Below are 20,146 nucleotides of genomic sequence, written 5' to 3'. Positions count from 1 at the left end.
GGCACACACACACACACGTTTCACAGGTCTTTAAAAGACCATTTGAATGTTAATCAGGCCTTGCTGTTGTTTCACCCCTTGTTGGAGGACCTGCAGCTCCAATCTGCCTACTGATTAAAGGTTCAGCCAGCCACCCCCCGACATTTTTTCTTAGCGCCCCCCCCCCCGAAATTTGGCTCTAGTTGCGCCTCTGTAAGAGAGCATACATATTTGTCGGTTGGGAAATTGTGACCATGAGAACAGGGAACGTGTGTAGAACGTTGTGGAAACAGAAGGGGTTACGGACAAGACAGAATATAAACATAGCGAAGAGTATATAGTTTAGAAGAAAAATTAACAGTGCAAATAAAAGGCAGAAAAACAGGCGGTGGCAGCATCACACCAAGGCAGGAAGAGAGGTGCCTTAGGCCTGATGCAAACCCAAGATGGCAATTGTTCAGGGGCAGAGAGAGCCCTCTGGGATAGGAATCTAGGACCCCCCATGCACGTTTCCTCCATTGCTACAAGCAGTAACGCTTAGGGATCGCAGCTTCAAGTCTCCAAGCAGCCATTCACATGATATTTAAATGTTTTCATGCGAGTGAGGAACGGGACTGTAATTATTCAATCAAGAATCCATCTATTGCGAGTTACAGAGACATCAAGAAGTTACAATAAAATCCCTGCGGTGGATTTAAAAAAGTGTATTATTTTGGATCAGGTTTCCAACAAATAGCGCTTTATGACCTTGTTCAGTATAAGAGGGAAGGCAGGCCGTCCTTTCTCCTAGTACATCCCTGGCGTTGCACCTATGGCGTTTCTATGACCAGGCCTGCTCGGTATAAACCACGGGTACCCCTGAGAGCGGGACTGCGGGCTCGCACGTCACGGAGCACCGCCCTCGGTAGGAGGCAGAGATACCACTTTGACTCCAGGAGGAGCAGAGCGGCTGACAGCGCTTCACCGCGGTGACAGCTTAATGCTTCACAGACATCAATCCGATCACCCTCTGATCGCCGCGGGACCTTTACTACCTTCCTCCTTGGGAAGATCGATTCCATTCCAGCAGCGCCTCCCTGAAGGATTGGAGCCGCGATCGTTAGAGACAGGGAGGTTCTGTCACTCTCTCCTGCTTTGAGGCACCACACTGTTATGTGCAACAAAAAGGGGTGTTTTTGATGAGCAAGCGGAAAAAACGACATATGTGTTGTTTAAGCTGCGGAGGACAATTCTGGTTACCTTTATTTAACTTATATGAGCAAACAGGAAATGGAGCTTAGTCTAGGGCCTTTGGCTAAATTACCACCTGACTTTGTATCTCAGACAAGGGCTCAGTTTCAAAGGGGTGTTTGGGGTGTGAGACCCCCCCCCCCCCAAATACATGCATTCTAAGATTGGTACTTGGATCTGGGGCCCTGAGTCGGGTCTTTCTATCTCTGTGTCGGATTTTCTCCTGGTGAGCCAAGAATGAAAGGCAAAACAGAGACCTTTGTTGTAAACAGAGGAGAGAGAGAGATACCCATCTGGTGGAGGAGATTTAGAACATGAAACTAGATAAGGTCAAGTAGACAATGGCATGGATAAGGCACAGAACCTGAAACATATTGAGAGGAAGCAGTGTTCATGACGACAAAACAGACGAGAGAGATACCCATCTGGTGGAGAAGATTTAGAACATGAAACCAGATAACCCTAAATCAATACGTGCTTCCCTGCTTGTCCAATTTGTGTGTTTCTATGCAAATAGTTTATTTCAGTCTTACTTTTCGTTATTATTACAAATGAGCACACTTTTAACTACTTGAGTTCAGACTATGTGCTGCATAAGCACCTCTTATCTAGGATTTAATAGACGGTAATGGCCTTGTGGTTGGGGGCAAACTATGAATCTTTCTAAATACTATCACCTTTTTAAAAACCTATTCCTGTTTATGAAGCGATACAGTCTGAAATGCTTCGGCGTAATGAAGAAATACAGTATTTTGAAGAGATTATATCTTATTTTTTACGTTTGTTGCTAATTCACATGGTAAAAGTTTTCATGGCTCGTCTCGGGCACGGACTTTTACAGCCAAGCCTAGCCCATGGCTCGCTCTGGCTTGTGCAAGTGCTCACAAAGGAATGCATAATTCGGGGCCTGATTTTCCTAGAGCAGCATTCATACAATACATGCCAAAAAGAGAACTCCGATCTGCTAAAGCTAACCTCCCAGTCGTCCCCAAATTTAAAAAGAAGCAATGGGGTGGCAGAAGTGTAATCTACAACACAACAAAACTTTGGAACAACCTCCCACCACATATTAGAGCAATCCCCTCTCTTACGGTGTTTAGAAAGGAGATAAAAACCTGGCTATTTAACCTTTGAAACTGCCTCTAACCTGCCTTTCAGATAGCGCCAAGACCCCTCTAGGTAATCGTGAGCTTTAAAAACTCCTAACATAACATAATAGTTCATCCCGAACCTTGGTCAACTCACCCCTCCACCCATTCGATTTTTAGTTGGCCAATTTAAGATTCACACTCCTCAAATCTCACTAAGCTACCTTCCTCACCTCAGACTAAAAATGCCACGCAGGAGTGTTAAAATCCGATGGCTGGAGCAATGCCATGTCATGATGACCATTTACAATGTAAAGTAAAAGTTACTTACTTTTGGTAATTATATTTGTGGTGGAATCTTCCTAATCTCAAAATATTTTTCAGTACCCAAACTGGTTCGGGAAAGCTTTTTTTCCCAGCAGCAGCTCTCCGGTGCTACCGGGCACCATGGGTCTACAGCCATCACTACAGCCACCAGACATGGTATCACCAGAATATGATAGAAGCCAACCTGTGGCACCAATATCAGTTCCTAAAACTATTTAAAATCCTCAAAGACGCGTGTGGAGGTGAACAAGGAGATACCATCAACAACAGTCACAATAAGAGGGCAAAAAGCTTTCCCATCCCTTTCGATCTTATTATATATGACACTTACTCACACCAAGCATGGAAGGAGGGCGGTGAGTACTCTGCAAGAAAATGATGTACCCATCAGAAATATTGTTACAGAAGTGAAGTAAATTTTACTTCTGATGGATCCAGCCAAGAGAGTAGTCAGAAAAATGAAATACCCCTCACTTTGACCCATAACCAAAATAGTACTGAGAAAGCAAGTGATATGTGTGAGCCTGACGCTCATTTGGCAGTTGGGGATTTGCTATATTTTTTCATTCTTCCTTCCATTTCTCAATTCTTCTTTCTTTCATTTTCCATCTATCCAGATATCATCCCCTCTTCCTTCTCTCAATTCATTCGACCTTCTTCAATGCTTCTTTTCGTTTCTCCATATTTTCTTCTCTCCATCCGACCTACTCTCTTGTCCTTCTTCATATCCATTGTTCTCTGCCATCCTTCCGCCTTTCTCTCCATCCTTTCTCCACGTATCATAAGTTTGACCTTCTCTCATTCCATGCAGCCACCCTTCTCTCCCTCTATCCACTCATCTCTGCACCCATTCAGCATGTCATCTATACGTTTCTCCATCCATCCTGTTGTGCTGCTCTCTTGTTTCATTTGTTCCCAATCTCCACTGATCCATCATGCCATTTCCAAACATCTATTTGGAGATGTGCATCTTCCATTAAAGTCAACGTCACCGTAACCCTCAATTAAAGTGCATTACATAACAGAATTACCCTTTGACACTTCCCCTGCTAAAGTAGCTAAAGAATGTGGTTATGACACCACTGGTTACAACTGCCTTCGGATTACTCACCGTAAGAATGAGCACAAAAGCGATACCATGTGGGTTGGAAATGGTACACTACCAATTAGTCAAGGAAGTCATGCAGCACAGCACAGCCATGACAAAGTACCAGTTACTGTACACTTTGTGTGGCAGTAATAGTTAGCAAACGTATGGGGGGTTGCCTGTAACAGCTGTGGAAACAGCCATGGTCGTAATGGAGAGGGCACAAATGCCCTCCGGGGTCTTACTTTGTCAAGGTGTATCAAATCTTCAAATATTGTATGACCCAATGTGAAATGGGGTGTTTTGGCTCCAGCAAAGCCCTCCAAGTGCTGATTATCCAATATTTCCTGTTGAGTGAAGTCAATGTAGTACGAGACCCCATGCCTGGGTTCAAGTTTATGCAGTCTTTCTTCCTCCTTGTTGAGGTTATAAACTTTTAGACTGGGCCTTAGGAAAGGCCGAATCAACATTCGGCAAAAAGGCTGGGCAGGGATGCAGGACTAACTGGTCCACGTAAAATACAGTGAAAGGTGGATGAACAGAGAGTGCCTGATGTTCTTTGACCCTAAGTGAAGAAGACGTTTAACCTGACAACTTCAAATTTGCCTAAAAGGAGATGACATCAATAAAATGTGAACTCGAGATCTAAAACTATTGAGGAACAATGAACGTAGCAGGAGGAAGCAGGTACATTTCAGAAAAAGTGCCACTAAAGATGAGCCAAACAACAATGGCTGAGCAGGAAGACACGAGAGCCGACAGTGTAGCCAAGTAACAATTGACTGCCAGCCCCTTCTATGCAAGAATCAGTGCAAAACATAAGACATCAGAAGGACGTGACTTAAAAGGAACCAAGGCTTCAAAGTACAACACTGGACATATTTGTTCTAGCAATGGTTGAGCAATATTCTTAAGGGGAGGAATCTGCAGGGTGCTGTATGCATCAGAATGAAGGTTTTCCAAAACGTAAAGCCTGATTTACAGGATGAACACTACATGAAGCTTATGCGATGGAGGACTATGAGGGCCGGAGTTATGTCAGATTTACAGGATAACTACTCATTATGGGTTGTCCAGCAGAGGCTGGAGATCAGATTTTAACGACAATCACTTACTAGGGCAAATCAGGGTTGTCCAGAGGTGGTTCAGTAGGGCCTGAGCAAGGCCAGTTTTTAAGGATATCAATAGATGATACATTTATTATGAAATGGAAATGGAAATAGTCACATACTCATTTGTCATCTAGAAAACCTGACAATGTCCTGGTCCATGTAGACTTGAGTTGCACAATCTTGATATTAATGATTCAAATTTAGGCTCATTTTCTGTAAATGTATCTCTTGGATATCCAACAAATCTGGCACAGGTCAGACCCTCATTGATCAATGCTGCAGACCCCTGCTTTAAGCGACTGTACACAACACGTTTAACTTAAGACTCTGCAGATTAGATTTTACCAATTCAAAGAGCATAAGCGTGCAGGCTTGCGCACACACACTCTCTCTCTCTTCTTTTGCTGCACTGTATTGTTTTAAATATCCTGCAAAAGATTTGTGTTTTTCCTGCATAGGACACTGCTCATTGAGTGATTCTGCAGAAACCTGGGTTTAAAAAAAAGAAAAACCTGATCTGAGCATTTTTTAGTTTCGTGATCAGTGAGATTCATTTCGATGCATGCTGATTGTACTTTTAGAAACTAGTTTAATGATTGTTATTTAGAACATTTATTTTTATTTTTATTCAGCTTATCGGAGGCTATACTGTATCTAGCTGCATCTTTTTGATTTTTGTTCTCTGGATCTCTCACAGGGTACACATTTTAACGATTACAGGTTAAAACACTGATATGGATTTTGTCTTTTTATCTGTTTTTAATTTGATGCGACTGAAAGTAGAGACCCACTATGTTGACCTCTTAAATTTAACAGCAAAACACACAAGGTGATGGACGGAATGTTGCACATTGGCAAAACATTCACCCCCAGACCTCTTAAATTTGTCAGAACACTTTTGTCAACAGCAGCCTCCAATGCACAGCTTAAAGCCTAAAATATTGGTAAACAGTTTTCGTATTTTTCTGTCATACTCTGAGTATTGTGTGTATTGTGCATGCATTTCTTTTAGACTTTCATGATTGGACTGATTGAGTGTCTGATTCCAAGCCACACCTTCAATTAGGGCCAGTTCACCTCACAACTACTGTGAGGAACCAATGTGCGCACACTCTACCTTCATGCGTGGGTGGCATGAAGCGAAATGGCAGAGCACACAGGTATAGATGTGTAAACTGTACTGTTTGAAGACTCACCTAGAGCCTCTCCTACCTCCTGACATTCCTGGCTCCCTGCTTGAGCCTGGCTTGAGCACCCAGGGTGAGAGGTCAGAGCAAGGCTTAAAATGCTCTTTTCTCCAAGTCCACAATTAAGTCTGTCCTGGTTGGGCGCTCACAAATACTCTAGCAGTCATAGGAGCCAGCAAGCAGCCAAAGCGGACAGCAGTAGAACCAGGCGATCCACAGAACTATGTCAACTTAATTGCACGCCAGTGCCAGCACTACCAGTGATCGCACCGGACAGACTAGGTAAGGCCCCTACAAATGAACTAAGGTCAAACAGATAGCACACCTGCTCCTAAAAGAAGCTATGACACACTCTGCAAGCTAGAGGGATTTCTGAACAATTGTAGTATTTAGCTGGATGGACCACCGCTGCTTGGAATGCAACATTATCAGAAAGGTGTAGGTTAAATCCTATTAAATAACTACTGATTAAAAAGTAAAAATTTACCTCACAATTTTTCCAAAAACCATATGTAAACCACAGCCACAGCAGTGGGGTACCATTTTCATCGGGGCAAATGTAGGAATGCTGGGTGGTAAGAAATGTGTGAATCCCTGCAGATTCTGGATCTGTCTCTAACAGATTTATTTGTCTGCATTCAAAGGTAGAAACGTTTGAGGTATCCATGCAAGCCAGGCTACCCTGTACTCTCGTAGGTGGCTAGTTTCCAGAAATGTCTGGGTTTGGTACGATTTCCTCAGTGACGGCTAAACCCAGGTAAAAAAATCTACAGCTACCAATATTGCAAAAAAAATAAAATAAAGGATTGGTTTTGAGGGCAAGAATTTGATCTGTTCATGTTGAGTTTTGGAGTCTTTCTTGTAGCAGATATTAGCCTGAAGCACACACATGGAGTATTGTTTTTATCAAGACAAGTGTGGGAATAATGGGTGGTAGAAAATATGTGGATCCCTTACAGATTTTGGAACTTTCTCTCACAGAAATGTGCAGAACATAAATTGTTTTTCAAAGTTTGAGGTTTTAAGGTTACTGTAGTAAGAAAACACTATGAAATCAACGCTCGGCAGAACACCATGGACTCCCCCAAGTAACTAGTTATAACAAGCATTTACAATGCAACTGCCTCACCTTTGCAAAAGTTAGAGCTATTGGCATTGTAAATAACATTTTTATTTATGTGTTGGTTTGGAAAACAGATAAATAAATGGCATTGCCATTTACAATGCCAATAGCTTAATATCTCGCAAATGCGAGACCTATTGCATTTGCACCCACACACACACACAGAGAGCCACACACAGAGCCACACACACACAGAGCCACACAGAGCCACACACACACACAAAGAGCCACACACAGCCACACACACACAGAGCCACACACACAGAGCCACACACACAGCCACACACATACACAGAGCCCCAGCCAATAGCTTAATATCTCGCAAATGCGAGTCCTATTGCATTTGCACACAGAGCCACACACAGAGCCACACACACACAGAGCCACACACACACGCACACAAAGAGCCACACACAGCCACACACACACAGCCACACACACACAGAGCCACATACACACAGAGACACACACAGAGCCACACACACACAGCCACACACACACACACACAGCCACACACAGAGCCACACACACACACATACACAGAGCCCCAGAGTATAATTCCAAGAGCCAGCAAAGGCGAGTGTGTGGAGGGAGTGAGGGGTTAAAACTAAGGGCGTAAAGCGTGTCTGTTTTCAATGCGTATATAGCTGCTGCCGCACGCAGTGAATTCACGGGCCACCCATGCCCCCCAGCATCTTTCTACGGCTCACGGGATGCCGCCCACACCCAGCCTGCACCCGCCTCTGCCACCATGGACCTGTGCTAGGCCGCGCCGCACTCACCACCTCTGGCGCCGGGTACACAGGGGCCCGCCTTCACTGCAGCTGCCGCAGTCACCAGAGTTCTCCGCTACCTCGTTCCCTCTCACGGCCGCACGGGGCCTGGAGCAGCACCTCCCGCAGGCTTGATGGGGGCAAAGCTCAGTCCTCCCCAATCCGATCCCTGATGGCAGGCAAGCTTTCTCAAAGCAAAGAAGGCACACCGACCCAGCGAAGGCGGCTCGTCTCAAAGCTCCCCGGGGGCCGCCATTTCCGGTCCGGTGCCCCCCAGCTTGCAAGGGTGTGCTATTCGAGCCCAGCTGCCTTCTGCAACTACCGGCTGTCACAATAAAAGAAGATTGCTTGCCTATACTTTTACCAGCTAATCCGGAGTCGGGCCCATAACACTACAGTGCCAAAAGTGAACCTAGGGCACCGGTAGAAGCAGCCAAATAAGTACCTTTGGGAGCAGTCACAATGGCCAGTTTAGGAACCAAACGCTAATATACCGCAAATAGCAGCTGACAATTCCAATCAAAAACAGCTTTAAATGATCATGATTTTCTTGCATGATAAAAAATGGATTGATTATTTTTTTTTGTCAAATCTGTTTATTGGCAATTTTTAAACGTTTTTCCAGTTACAGGTCTACAAACGGCACGATACACATTCACATTCATTTAGCACATTATTACAATTGCATTTCAGCTGCTGAATACTTAAACACGTTATGTCCATATGTACTACAGTTGCTGTGCCGACTGGCCTGTAGTTTAGTAAATGTGCCAGAGTGTGTCCAGAATCAAAGAAACTAAGGGAGGCCTATGCGACCCAACTCCAGGTACAGAAATGAGTTCTATTCTCAAACAGTAAACTTTAACTTTGCTGATGCAGCCCAGCTCAGGGCGACATGTTTGTGCAGACAGGTTATATTGTCCCTTCCTTGCTTCCGGTGCCCGCCCCAGATCCCCTGTCCCCCATCCTCTACTCACTCGGATGTCCTTCCTCCCATTCCCACATGCCATTAGTTCCCGCCTTTCCCCGGCCTTCGGGCTCGCACAGCACACCCCACAAGTCGTCATGGATGTCCTCTTCTGCATGTATCCCCTGGTTAGCTGCAGTCCTGCCTAGCCCTCACTCGACTCCTCGGCTGCAGCCACCCCGCTCGGCTGTAGGCCGCGAAGCATACGCTCCCAGGTCTCTGCCATAGGCTCCCTACGGAGTCCCACTGTTTCCTCCCGCTGTTTGGCGGTCTCTTCCGCCCTGGCCCATGCCTTAAGGGACAGTATCCAAGCCTGCACACTGGGCGGGTCCCGTGCTTTCCACCTCTTAGTGAGGAGACGCACCGCTACCACTAGCCCCAAATCCAGGAACCGGGACGATGCTTTGTCTTTCTCTTTTAAAGAGGTGCAGAAGGAACTCAGGCCAGTTGCATGGGATGTCGCGCCCGGTGCATTGCATGAGGAGCCTACCAATGTCCTCCCAGTAAGTGCCCAGCCCTGCGCACCCCCACAAAATGTGTATGTCAGCGTCTGCTGTCACGCACCTAGGACAGGTCGCATCTGCTCTGCGAAAAAACCTATTGATTAAGGCCGGAGTTAAGTAGGCCCTGTGTATTATGTAGACCTGAATTTGGCGAAACCTCATGTTCCGGGGTATCCTCACAGGGCTCCGGAGTACTTTCTCCCATTCTTTATCGTCAAACGCCCGCCCCAGATCTTGTTCCCACTTGCCCCATAAAGCGTCCAGGCTTATTGCCGTATGCACTCTCAGCACTGCAGCGAACCACTTAACCAGGTGCCTCCCCCTTACCATGACATGTAAATATTGGATGATGAGGTGCTGTGTGGGCTCCGTCAAAACATCTCCCCACCCCTTTGTCTTGTGTGCCAGCAGGGAGCGGTGCAGCAGGAACCCCCCAGGCGGGAGCCCCTCATCGGTGACCAGTGTCTCATATGGTGTCAGTACCCCATCCCTGTACAGGTCGCCTAGTGTCTGTATGCCTGTGTCATGCCACCTCTCTAGCATGGAACACGTAAGGACCCCCCCCCCATCTCCCGGTGAGCCCTCTAAGGGTATCGCCGGCCCGTATGGCAGAGTTGTTCGTGTGAGCCTCAGCGACCTGCGAAAGCATTGGTACGCCGTGGGGCGGGGCGCGTCGGGGCGGTCACTGGGTGAAACAGCACCTGTAGAAGTTCCAGTGCGTATGGAGGGTCCCCGGTAGCTGTGTCCTCTCGCCCCCTGTCCGCCAACCAGCGAGCAACCCATTGAATCTGGGCAGCGAGATAGTAGTGCTCAAAGCAGGGGGCAGCGAGTCCACCTATGGCAAGCGCAAAGAGCAGCGGGGACAGCGGGCACCCCTGCCGGGTGCTCCTGCCCACCTCCACCTTCTCCGATACATATGGTCCCAATCGCACCCGAACTACCGGGTCTCGCTACAGTAGGCCCCCCATCTGCCTGAAATCGGCGTCAAGCGCATACTTCTCCAGGACTGACTTCAGATACCCCCATTCCAGACTGTCGAACGCCTTTTCAAGGTCTAATATAAGGCATCCTGCTTTAGGCCAGTCCTCCGTCGCCCCCGCTGCTACCCTGAAATACCGTCTAAGGTTTAGCAATGTGGACCTCGTCGGTACGAAGCCGTTTTGGTCCGGGTGTACCAAATGTGGGACAACCGGTGCTAACTGCTCCGCAAGGATTTTGGCATAGATTTTGTAATCCACATTCAACATAGCCAGTGTGAGGTACGAGCCCAACTCTGTGGGGTCTTTGTCAGGCTTGGGGAGCGACACCAGAAAGGCCTCTCCCAAAGACGGCGGGAACCTATCCTCATCAATCAGCCAGGTCTAAGAACTCCTCCAGCGCGCGCCTGGAGCCAGTGCCCCGGGCTGTGTATATGCGCTTGTAGTGTGCCGTCATCGCCTGGTGAATTTCGTGCTGCGTGTAGACCAGTTCCCCTCCCCCCCGCCCGCACGGCTCCCACCCACGCTCCCCGGTCTGATCTCCGCACCAGCCAAGCCAGTAACCTCCCAGCCCTGTCTGCCCTCGCATGCGTCCTGGCTGTGTGTGCCGCATAGTTATGGCACCTTAACCGTTCCATTAAGGCCGCATGGTCCCTTCTCAGCTCCTCCAGCTTGTTCGAGTGCCTACCAGCACCCTCGCCCTTCCTCTCATATCGCAGGAGTTCTGACTCCAGTCTGGTCAGGGAATCGGACACCGTCTTGCGGATGTTCCAGGAGGCGCCGATGCAGTGTCCCCTGATGGCCACCTTATGCGCGTCGCATTCCAGTAATGGATCGGCTGTCGTTCCCGCATTATCCTCAAAGTATGACAGTATGGCCGTACCCAACAAGGAACGAAACTCAGCATCCTCAAGGGCGGCTGGCTGCAGCCTCCACAGGGGTACTGGCAGCAGGTCCGCGTCCCAACATATCTGGAATAACAAACGGTTATGGTCCAAGTGTGTCCTACCTAGGTACGTCGAATCGGCCAGGAGCGGAAGCATCGACTGGGAGCCCACTATACGGTCAAGGCGAACATGCAGGTCGTGGACCACTGAATAATATGAGTATATTCTATCAGTGGGGTGTTGCACCCGCCAGAGGTCACGTACCTCCCAATGGGCCAGCCAGTCCTGCAGCGCCTGCGCATTGGACGCCACTGGTGCAGAGCGTAGGCGGGAAAGGACCGATCTAGGTATGTGTCCAATACCATATTAAAATCTCCACCTAACAGCCATGGGATTCCCGCGTATGGGTGGGGGGTAGGATTCAGATTTTCCAGAAATGAATGTTGGCCTGTGTTGGGAGCATACAAGGAACCCAGTAGCACTACCTGCCCATTGAGTTTCCCCTTCACCAGAGAGTACCTGCCCTCCTGGTCTATTTGCGCCTCCTCACATACAAACGGGACTCCGGCCCTCACCCAGACGAGCGCGCCGCGCGCATGCACTGAATATTCTGTGCCATAAATCTGGCCTTTCCATCTCCTACGGAGCTTCCCAATCTCTGCCCGGGACATGTGTGTCTCTTGCAGCAGTGCGACCCCTACCCCATGTCGCTGCAGGTAAGAGAAAACAGAGTAACGGCGCTCTGGGGTGTGCATACCGCGGATGTTCCACGTTATGACATTAGTGTCTGCCATTGTCAGTGTCGCGCTGCCACCTTGTGTGGGTCAGGGGATGGGAAGGGCACCGGGCGCGGCCAGTGGGTTGGTGCTTAGGGGGTTCGTCTGTATGCCGCTGCTGCATCTCATAGCCAACAGTAAACAACAAAACATGAGGGGCGATTACCCAACGGGGCATTCGTCCAAATGAACAGTGTGTCTGTCCCTCAGAGGGTCGTGTTCTCAGCGCAGTGGTCGCGCAGTGGGTTGTGTGGTTAGCAATACAATGGTGTCACTCCCATGTGTAGGGCCTATGTATGCCAAAGAGGTGCTCAAGTATGGCCAGTGCGTTGTTCATGGGATGCGCGTGATAGCCCCCTCTGCACTATTACTTGATCGGGCCTACGATTATGGCAGTTGCGCGCTCCCCCTGAACCAGCTCCGTCTGTCCACCTGCTAGAGCATTCCCCTCCCGCCCCCAGATGCCGCCCCCCCTCCCTATGTAGCGCCTGTGCCTCTGGGTCAGTGTCTCTCTCCGTCTGCTCCCAGCGTGGCGGCTGGGCAAAGGATATGTTGTCGATGTTCAAATGTTGACAAGTGATGTTTTTCCGTTCCGTCAGCAGGTGTTCTCACATGCTCACATCAGTAGGTCCGCTGTCTGCGGTGTCACCACCGGTAGGTTGGCATCTTCTGACAGAACTGAGGATGGGGAGGACGCCCCACTTACATCCCGGTCACTCAGCTGTTGGGTTTCCACATGGTCAGTGGCCTTGACCGCTCCCTGCGTCGCAACTGCTGCCAGTGCCTCCTGCCGCTCCCCTCTCATTCTCTCTGGGCTTGGGGCGGCCTGACCCGGTTCCGCATTTTTTCTAGCCCCTCTCCTCCTTCTCCGTCTTCTGGACCTTTGCTCTTGCCAGCCTCCCGCCTCTGGGCCCGCGGGCCTCGCCCCTGACCACTGTCCGGTCTCCTCCAGCCAGTCCCAAACGACGAACGGGGCCTCAAAGAAGCGCGTGCCCTCCTTAGTGACCACTCGAAGGTGCGAGGGGAACAGCAGGGAGTAAGGCAAGTCCAATTCCCGGAGCTGCCGCTTCACAGCCATATACGTGCTCCTCTGTTTCTGGACTGTCGCAGTGAAGTCAGGAAAAAACATCACTCGGCTGTTGCCCACCTTGAGGTCCGCCAGTTTCCGTGTTTCGCGGAGTACCACATCGCGATCCCGGTAATTAAGGAACTTGAAGAGGAATGGGCGAGGCCGTGTCCCCGGGCGCTGTGCCTGTGCCGGTACTCTATGCGCTCTCTCTACTACAAAATGCGCGGACAATGTTCCAGGCGGTAGGATCTCCAGTAGCCACTGTTCCACATATTTCTCGGGGTTCTTCCCTTCCTCTCCCTCCGGTAGTCCGACCACCCTGATGTTGTTGCGCCGGGAGCGCCCTTCCGCGTCCTCTGTGCGATTTTCTAGCGCCTGGACCCTCTCCACCAGTTCTTGCAGCGCCGCAGCATGGCTACGCACTACTGTCTGCATTTCTTGGACCGACTGGCGCTGGACGACAACCTCATCAGACAGTTTACAGTGGTCAGCGTGCAATAGCTTGAAGTCAGACGTGACTTTGTCGATCCGCGCTTCGAGAGATGTTTTGGTTTGCGCCATGGAGGTTCCTATGCGTTCCACCGCCGCCAACACGTGTCTATCTTGGCAGCCAGCGACATCGTGAGCTCCGAGTCCTCTCTGATCCATTCCTGCACTAGACCCGCGTCCCCCGCCGCCTGTTGCTGCTGTTTCGATTTGTCTCTTAGCCTACCCATCGCCAGCTGCTGCGCCGTGGGCATTGACGAGTCGGGTCGGTGCGCCAGTCTGCGAAGGAGGGGGGGGGGATTCCCGACCCACCCGGGCTCCGCCGTCTCAGTCGCTCAAATGAACCCGCTCAGGACCAGCTGCCACTCAGTTGATCTCGGTCGTCCACTGCAGGTATTCCGCCACAGCCTTTAATATCCTGCGCTCCCCCTTCGCCTGTGAGCACCGTCCATGCGCGCCTCACGCCTGCCCCCGGGTCTGTTGCCTATGCCAAGTCGGGAGCCCCCGCCTTCTGGTTATCAGCTCAGTCCCGGGCGTGTAATGGACTCCTATGGCGCTGCGGATATGTGGGGCGTGGAGCCGCGACGACCAGGGTCGCTCACACTACGTTTTGCGGTGCACACACAGTGGAGTTGAGTCCTCGCCGCTCCCTTAGGCGTCGTGCTTCACAGGCTGCTTCGGCACACAACTGGCCCCGGCGGGGACGCCTGCCGTCCGCTCCTCCCCGGCCTCTCGTGGGGGGGCGCACCGCTATCTACAGCGATGTCCCAGCCGTTTGCGCCTCACCACCTGCAGCGCCGCCTTCTCACCTCCTCCTCACCGGGCCTCCAGGCTCCCCGTAGGCGTCTCAGCAAGTGGCGGCCGGTCGTGGGCGCCAGCAGGCCTTCAGCAGCTCTCCTGACCTCCGGCCTTCACCACCGCCAGTCCCCGCCTAGCTGTGGCGTACCGGGTGGCCGGGGGACTCCATCTCTCTTCGGGGGCAATGTCTAATGCGGGTGCGAGGCAGACCTGCATGGGATGGGCGTTTCCTGGGGGCCTCTCCACCCGCCTCCTGCTTCTGCCACCAGCTCCTGCCAAGCGCGGATCGCGCGGGTCAGTGCGTCCCGCCATTTTAGAGTCCGGCGGGGAGGGATTTGTCGGCGCCCACAGCTCTCTTCAGCCGGGCCGCTCTCTACCTGGATGTCGTCAGGGGCCCCCGCCAGTGCTCCATCGGACGCTCCTTCGGTTGCTCAGCGCTGCTCCCGGGCGGGCCGCAGGTTCTGCTGTTGCAGCTTCCAAAGGGTCGGGGATGCGGCGCCCTGCTTACGGGCCGTCCCACTGCAGACGCCTCGCTGCGGATGACTGTGGACTCCAGGCGCCCACCGGGAGACTAAGGTAGGAGGCAGCCCCCGCTCACAGATACGCCGACTTTCCTTTTCTCAGTGCCCCCCGCTTCGGCGAGCGGACTGTTCTCACAATGATTCCGCACTGGCCGCGGCCCTCCAGCAGTGGTGCCCGCCTCGCCGCTCAGGCTTCCTGGGCAGTCAGGCCCCGACTAGGCCGTGGGTGCTTTCGCGCCTCCGAAAGCTCCGTTGCTCTGCCGCGCCTCAGCCCTGGCCTCTGCCACCACCGTTCTCGGGCTCAGCAGTCTCCCGGTGCTTCAGTGCTCCGCCTCTGCCCAGTTTCCGCTTCGCTGGAGCACCTCTGTATTGCTTCTCAGGATAGTTAGGCCCCCGTGGTCGGAGCCTCACCGAGACACGTCCGCCATTTTAGGCTGCTAGCCACGCCCCTTATGGATTGATTATTTATGTATGGCATATGCGCCAAATTCACTTCTTGGGCAATACAAAAAAGATCAAAAACTCTGTTACCTTGTAATTTTTGTTCGTGTGTGTTAGTTACTGCTCATAATGATGTTCATCGACAACGAAAACCTGGATATGCTGCATTTATAATTCAGATATGTGGCTAAGATACGGGCGTGCGGCGGGTACTATACACACAACCCTAATATAAATTCAAGTAAAAATTTTATGTATGTGACAAGTGGAGTAAAAGCTTAAAACAGAATGAGGACGTGCGTACGCGGTTCTATTTACCCTAAACCGCCTTGCGGGGAGTAACAAAAAAAAGGTCTATTTTTGCGACGCCAACAGATGATCCACTAGATGGCAGTAGGCCCCCGTCCCGCACTCAACCGCCTGCCCCCGTCAATCTAAAAAAGACAGCGCTGCACTTCATCAATAATTTAGACAACGGGTTCAGTAATAGGCGTTCATGACTGAACGGCATTTAAAATTCAAATCTGTCATTTGATGAAGCGAATTTCAACCTAGCACGTCTGAACATGACAGGCAGGCAATGTCTGGTGGTGTTTTTTAAAATTTTTTAACTGCGACCCTACGAAGTAAAGAAACTATGTCGAAGCCACGGACAAGGGCACATGAACCAAGCGCGATCATCTCGTGAGACCCCACCGCACACTTCATAAGGGATTTGGGGGGGCTTAAGTCTCGTTTGTAGTGTTTTTCCCTTCACGTCGACTGCGCACCCCACATGGCGTGCAGATATTTGGATAATATGGTAAGTATGAGCTACGCTGTAGATCATTACATTTGATTTAAAAGTATAAAAGAAATAAAGATTGTGACGCTGGTAAATATAAAGTACTTTACCCCACAGGATAGATTGCAAAACATACAGCATCCATTCCAGTACCCTCCATTTTGCAGAGGGTAGCCACCACCAGTGTACAAAACAAGCGATCGCCATGACACAGCCCCGTCCCTTTCAGACTGACTTCCTGCTGACGTAAAAGGTTCCTTATCTTCTTTATGGGGCATCTGTTGGACCCAAAAAGAAGATAAGAAACCTTTTACGCCACTAGTAAGTCAAGTAAGCCAGTCTGAAAAGGACGGGGCTTAGACAGAAAGAAGAACGTCACTAGGACCTCTTCTCCAATGGCTGGCCACCGTTTAGCATGAACGGTGACGCCAGCCAATGGAAAAGAGGGGCGGGGATTAACCTCGCTAGTGGAAAATACTCTATGTCATTAAATCTCGCCAGCTCGACTGCGCATGTGCGCAGACTTTCGCAGGCTGAGGCCTAAAAAAGAACTGAGTTTGATAGGTTTCCATAGGTGGCGATCAAGCCTGGGCTGAAATTTCGCAGCTAACTCATCACCTAAATAAGTAATTTGTTTGACAGGAAATGCTGACGTCTTCACATTGTGTTTTGGAGCCTTTAGTGTCGCAGGCGCCAGGCTGAGCAACACAAGGGGGATAGTGTTTTTATTGGGAAAAGTGTAGAAACTCTGAAAAGTATAACATGGTTATTATGGATTATAGTTATGCCAATCTTAGAAACACACCACTTATATATCGCATCACAATGCAGAACATCACAAATTCAATTACGTAGACAAAATTTGAACGAATTGCCAACCCATGTGCAGAACTTATAAGGCTTCAATTGTATTGTGCGTGCGTTACTAACATGTGTTCTATATGCACGAGAGAAAAAATTTTGTGAATGAAAAATAACTTGCTTGCATTTATAAAATGAGAGTGGCCAAGGACAAGACATGCAAAAAAAAACACACACATTTCCAGAAAAGTTTTAGGGCATGTCGAAATTACACAGGGTGCAGAGAGAAAGGATTTGACTCAACCCCACAACATTTTCCAAATAGCCCAAGACGCACTGTACTCCGGCACATTTGACACCTGAAAATAATCTCTTCCCTGGAATATCAAAACATATGATTCTACCTGTCTGCAGGGTATGGATGGGGAGTCGGCAAAAAGATGCAAGCGGTGGCATGATAAACAACAGCACAAGGCTTGCATCCTCTTGAAACACTGCAATTACTCAGGCAGAATTCTATCCTATCGTTTTTTTTTAGCTTAATTGTACCTTTACAGACAGGATTCACCCACGTGCAAAGCAGGCTTTGCCATCTACAAAGAGAAAGCACAGCCTGAACTGTTAGGTTATGTACCCACCGCGCAGGAACAGTAGCACCTCCAGACGTGACTTTTTGGGGGTTTCCCTTAGGAAATACTACGTATATGGTTGAATCCTTGTTATTCTCTATAGCATAGTCAGTACGAATACGTATTTATAGAGCGCAACTGTCACTCAAAAGAGCTGTGCTCAAGTACTACGGTTCCTAAAGACAGACTAGTGGAATTTAAATTAAACTGCAAAAAGAATCTGCAGTTTGGAAGAGCCAAGCTTTTAGTTCTTTTTTAAGTTGCTTCAGATCCAGTGGAGCACATTCTGCTAGGTAACCCTAGGCAAAGCACTACGCTAGCGTAGTTTGCGCAACTTCGCACTATGCGAGCTGCACGTAGCACAGTGCAAACATGCGTAGCAGTCATTTTTTGCTTGCTCGCGGTCCTCAACGTCAAGTTGGCGACCGCGAGCCAGCAAAATGACATCCTCGCAAGACTTTTTCCTTGTTCGCAATCAGCAACATCAAGTTGCCGATCCCGAGCATGGAAAATAAACCTCCCGGCGAGATTCTTAACGCGGGGAGGTCAGGTTTCTCATTGCGAGTGGTCGCGCATGCTCGCGACCGTTCACGATGAGAAACTACCAGTCCGCGTTGAGAAAGCTGCAGCTCGAGTAAAAATCTACTCGAGCGGCAGAAAAGTACAGCTCGCACTGTGCAAGATGCCGTTTTCAATGATTGCACAGTGCCGGATGCTTGTCCGCACTGTGCAATCATTGGAAACGACATCTTGCACAGTGCGAACATGCTACTACGCAGTTCGCATAGTGCTACGCGTAGCTCGCGAAGTGCACTTTGCGTAGCGCTTCACGATCTACGCCCACCCCTACTGCTAGGAAGCAGGTTCCATGCTTTGAAGCCTAGAACTGTGAATGACTTTCCACCCCAAGATTTCAGAGGATGATCTTAGGTTTCGTTGGGGGCAGGTAATGGCAGAACCGGTCATTAAGGTCCAGAATGTTTGAAAGTGCTATAAACAAGAAGAAGTACTTAAAAAAGAATACTTTTAGGGACTGGCAGCCAGTGCAGCATATTAAGTGTGGCTGATGAGGAACTCCACCTGGGAAGTTGTAAGACCAGTCTAGCAGCTTGATTCTGTACCATCTGTAGTTAATGAATAAGATGTTTTGTGCAGCCCGCATAAATACAATAGTCCAAACTCGAGGAAATGACCGCAATGGCTACAGTTTTCCTAGTAGCCAAGGGAAGAAAGTAAAATATTTTTCTCCAGAGATTTTATGAAGTTAAAACACACTGCTAAAGCTTGAGGAAGAAGAGATAGGTCAGTAACAAATTTGAACCCAAGGTCCTTTGCAAGCATTACAGTTGCTGGGGGGCGGCGAGAGAGGCAGAGCCTGGCCATCATTTAGTGAGGGAGAAATAGCTGGATTTGCCAAAGAGGAGTATGTGCGTATTGTCGAGATTGCCCTTAAGATGATTGTCTTTCATCCACAAAATGATGTCCACCAGGCAAATCTGAAAGTTACGTTTCTGAATTAGAAGAGTTTTTATTTAAGGACAACATTGGTTGGGTGTCATCAGTATATGATGTAGTAGCAATCTCGTATGAGGCAATTAGTGAAATAAGGGGAGTCATGAAAATATTAAAAAGAGTCGAGCTCAAGGAGGAGTCCTGAGGCACACCCACATCCATCATAACTTGTCTTTCTGATTACAATTGTCCAAGAGCTACTGTTTGCCTTCTACTGGTTAAGAAGGATTTTAACCAGGCTAAGAATCTGTGAGAAATTCCGATTTTCTGAATCCGCTGCAAAAGGATAGCATGCGAGATGGTGACAAATGCAGCGAATAACTATAAAAGTATCAGCACAGCCTTATTTCCTGACTCCAGGGTCATTTTGTTCGTTTCTGAGACCTCAGGGAGTGCAGACTCAGTTGAATGTTTGGGCCTAAATCTCAACTGTCATGCGTGGGATAAATCAGAATTCTTAAGATAGGTTATAAGTTGTTGATTGACAATTTTTTCCAAAACTTTGCTTAGCAATGGAAGAAGGGAGGTGGGCCCTAGATTAGACAGAATAGTTGGGTCAGCCAAATGATTCTTTTGTAGATGCTTAACAATTGCCAGTTTCCACTTAGACAGAACTACTGCTCCTACTAATGAAGTGTTTAGGATGTGATTAATAATGGGATTTAGCACGTTAATGGTAGCATGTAATATGGATGGAGGGCACGGATCAAGCAGATATCGGGATTTACATGTCAAGATGGCTGGCGAGAGTGTGCTAAAGAAATCTCCTGAAATTGGACTAGACCAAACCTTTTGGGTGGTATTTCCAACAACTTGGGGTTGATCTAGCGATTGGTCACTAATTAACATAGGATTGAAGCCCTGTTGGATGGTGGATGTCTTGTCTTCAAAAAAAGCTGAAATTTGGCCACAAAGAGCCTGGGAGGGAGAAATATCCCTGATAAGTGATTTCGATTGGAGAAATGTTTTTACAACATTAACAATGGCTTTCGAATCAAACCTGGCCTCTTCAATTTTGGAAGTGTAGTAGAACTTTTTTGCTTTCTTGATTGATTTGGGATACATTTCTGGGGCAGCACTAAATTGATC

General features: G+C 49.0%; 1 protein-coding gene across 3 annotated transcripts in view; it reads right to left on the bottom strand.

Annotated features, from left to right (window-relative positions):
* Nucleotides 1-20,146, bottom strand: part of NBAS (NBAS subunit of NRZ tethering complex) — a 2,361,081-nt gene that overhangs the window by 422,670 nt on the left and 1,918,265 nt on the right. The window lies entirely within an intron of this gene.

This window comes from Lissotriton helveticus, chromosome 6 (assembly GCF_964261635.1).
Source record: "Lissotriton helveticus chromosome 6, aLisHel1.1, whole genome shotgun sequence".
NCBI classification, from domain to species: Eukaryota; Metazoa; Chordata; class Amphibia; order Caudata; family Salamandridae; genus Lissotriton; species Lissotriton helveticus.
The sequence above is the reverse complement of the archived record's forward strand: the minus strand, read 5'-3'. Positions and strand labels throughout refer to the sequence as shown.